Here is a 3,945-nt window from a genome sequence, read left to right on the forward strand (position 1 = left end):
AGGTGTCCGGGTAGGGGTCCGGGTAGGCTCTGGAAATTTGTATTTTTGAAGGAAAAAGGGCACGGACTCCGTGTCGGGGTCCGGGTAGCCTCTGGACTTGGACATTCACGAAAATTCGCTATCTTATTCATTCATTCTCTTAATCCAAGCCTAAGGACCATGAACCAACACCTCGAGACTCATCCTAGGATGCTATTACATTGATTCAAACCCGTAAAAACACCCCAAACATCTCCAATCATTGACAAGCAACTTCAATACAACAATAACCCGTAATCCGACATCGTTTCGCTTCCTACGACTTCAATTATATCCCAAGCCAATCCCGACCCAAACGAACCACCAAATAATACCTAAACTCATCCCATAACATATCTAAATGCAGTAGCACAAGCCTAGCGGTGCCCAACGAAGCCTGCAACTCAAAAACTTCAAAACATGATGAACATCATTTTCATAAGATCGTAGGTTCGAGCAGTCACACAAAAACAACCATAACTCACTCGTTTCTCTTCTAAAAATTACGAATTTTATATAAAATCGAAGGTATCAAAGAGTACTACGTTTTATATGTTGAACGTTTTTCCAGAAACGCAACCGAAAAATCGCAGTTTTTAAAATGACAGCGAAAACGTGATTTGTGATCCAAAAACCCTTTCAAACTTGATCCAAACATCATTGCTCAAACTTCCGCACATCACACATGTATTTTTACGCATAAATAACAACACAACGCATAATATGACAAGATAGATGCATAAAAAAAAGAATATACGTGCCTTATGATGATAAACTTTACCGAAATGGCGAAACCGAAGCGGAAACGGAGTGAGGGTTGATTCGGGACGATCGTGCAACGATTTTCTTTCAACAAAACTCACGAAAAATTGCTGGATAAATAAAAAGAGAGGGGTGGCTGCTGAAGGTTCTTAGAACCCTAAAATTTTTGCTCTCAAAATAAAAACTGAAGAATGAAAGTGAATGTGTATATGTGTGTTGGCGTGTACGTGTGTGTGCGTGTGTTAGGTGTGTGTAAAAGTGTGAGTGTGTGAGTTTAGTGGTTAATTAGGGGAATTAAATGACTAAATTAATAATTTAAAAATGTTAAATAAAAGTTAACCCACACTAACTTTTACAAATCTCCTAATTAAAAATAACATTGACAATGACTAAACTATAAAAGTTTTAAAATCATAAAATCACTAAATAAATAATTTAGGATTTAAAAATGTTTAAACTAAGTAAATTATTTGAAATGCCCCAAACACCACTTAAAATAAAATACCGCAATAAAATTTTACCAAAAATCGTCACCGGTCTTTTGCTCGATCCCGCATCGAATAATCGCCTGGAACATGAAACTGGACAAACATTTTAACGTGCATCATATAACATAAGTAATTTAAAATAATGCATTTAAATAAATCATGCACCACTAAGACTCATTTTAAAAAAATTAAATAAATGCTTTAATAATTAAATAAATGCATGATTTATACGTGTACTAAATTTGAGCACTACAGTTCCTCCCCCACTTATATAAATTTCGTCCTCGAAATTAAATCTTACCAAACAGTTCTGGATAGCGACTCCTCATATCTGTCTCAGTCTCCCAAGTGGCCTCTTCCACTGATTGGTTCAGCCACCGGACTTTGATTAGTTTCGTTACCTTGTTCCAAAGTCTACGCTCCTGTCTGTCTAGGATTTGGATATGTTTCTCCTTGTAAGACAGGTCTGGAGCCAACTGCAACGGCTCATAACTCAGAACATGCGAAGGATTCGCTAGGTACTTCCTCAGCATTGAGACGTGGAACACATTGTGTACCCCGGCCAGATTCGGCGGAAGGGTAACACGATACGCTAGTGTCCCAACTCTGTCAAGAATTTTGAAAGGTCCAATAAATCTCGGACTCAGCTTGCATCTTTTCTCAAATCTCATAACACCCTTCATGGGTGCTATCTTTATAAAAACGTGGTCACCTACGGCAAACTCGAGATCTCTCCTCCTTTTATCAGCATAACTCTTCTGACGACTTTGGGCGGTCTTCATTCTATCTCGAATCTTGACCACCACATCTGCAGTCTGCTGAACTATCTCTGGCCCAAGCTCTGCCCTCTCCCCGACTTCATCCCAATGAATCGGCGATCTGCACTTCCTTCCATCCAATGCCTCATAGGGAGCCATACCTATAGATGCTTGGTAACTGTTGTTGTATGTAATCTCCACTAGAGGTAGCTTCGATTCCCAAGTCCCTTGGAAATCGATCATACATGCTCGCAATAGATCCTCCAAAATCTGAATCACTCGCTCCGACTGGCCATCTGTCTGGGGGTGGAAAGCTGTACTGAATTGCAGCTTCGTCCCCATGGCTGCATGTAGGCTCTTCCAAAATGGAGATGTGAACCTCGGATCTCAGTCAGACACTATGGTAACTGGGATTCCGTGCAACCGAACGATCTCCCTGATATAAAGTTCCGCGTACTGCGTCATGGAGAAAGTCGTCTTCACTGGCAAGAAGTGCGCTGATTTACTGAGTCGGTCCACGATAACCCAAATGACATTGGATCCTCTGACTGACCTTGGCAACCCAATAACAAAATCCATAGTAATATTCTCCCATTTCCACTCTGGGATAGGGAGTGGCTTAAGCATCCCTGCTGGCCTCTGGTGTTCCGCCTTCACCTGTGGACAAGTGAGGCATTCAGACACAAATCTGCGGATGTCTCTCTTCATCCCTAGCCACCAATACAAGATCTGCAGGTCCTTGTACATCTTGGTACCTCCTGGGTGGATTGAATACGGAGATGCGTGTGCCTATGTCAGAATATCCTGTCTGATCGAATTAACACTAGGCACCCACATTCTACCTCTGTATTTCACCATGCCATCTGAAACTGTGTAAAGTACACTGCCCTTAGCTTCATCCTTCAGCCTCCACTTCTGTAATTGCTCATCTGCAGACTGACCTGCTCGGATACGGTCTCGCAAAGAAGATTGGACTGTCAGATTAGACAGCCTCGGAGCTTTGCCCTTGCGATAAATCTCTAGACCAAATTTCTGAATCCCAGACTGAAGAGGTCTCTGCACTGACAACTGTGCTATGGCTGCGACTTTTCTGCTCAAGGCGTCTGCGACGACATTAGCCTTTGACAGATGGTAGCTAATTTTGCAGTCGTAGTCTTTTACCAATTCCAACCATCTCCTCTGTCTCATATTGAGCTCCTTCTGTGTGAAGAAATACTTGAGACTCTTGTGATCAGTGAATATCTGGCATTTCTCGCCATACAAGTAGTGTCTCCAAATCTTCAATGCAAAGACTACTGCGGCTAATTCAAGATCATGAGTCGGGTAGTTCTTCTCGTGCACTTTCAATTGCCTGGAAGCATAATCTATAACCTGACCATGCTGCATCAATACTGCGCCTAAACCGAGCTTAAATGCATCGGTGTACAACAAAAAGTCGCCTTGTCCTGCTGGCATGACTAATACCGACGCTGAAATAAGAGTTTGTTTCAATGTATCAAAGCTCTTCTGACATTCATCACTCCACACGAATTTTGCATTCTTCTTTGTCAGTGAAGTAAGTGGCACTGCTATCGAAGAAAATCTCTTAATAAATTTCATGCAGTAGCCTGCTAGGCCTAGGAAACTGCGGATCTCTAAAGCATTCTTTGGCTCGACGCATTCCTTAACGGCTGTTACCTTAGCTGGATCTACCTCAATACCACTGCTAGAAACTATATGCCCCAAAAACGCTACCTTCTCCAACCAAAACTCACACTTCCTGAACTTTGCAAATAACTTGCGACTCTGCAAGGTCTGTAAAACCGTCCTCAAGTGTTGACTGTGCTCCTCATGGCTCTTCGAGTAAATAAGGATATCGTCAATAAACACTATGACGAATTTATCAAGATAAGGTTGGAATACTCGGTTCATGAGGTCCA

Source organism: Primulina huaijiensis, chromosome 12 (genome assembly GCF_012295235.1).
Source record: "Primulina huaijiensis isolate GDHJ02 chromosome 12, ASM1229523v2, whole genome shotgun sequence".
NCBI classification, from domain to species: Eukaryota; Viridiplantae; Streptophyta; class Magnoliopsida; order Lamiales; family Gesneriaceae; genus Primulina; species Primulina huaijiensis.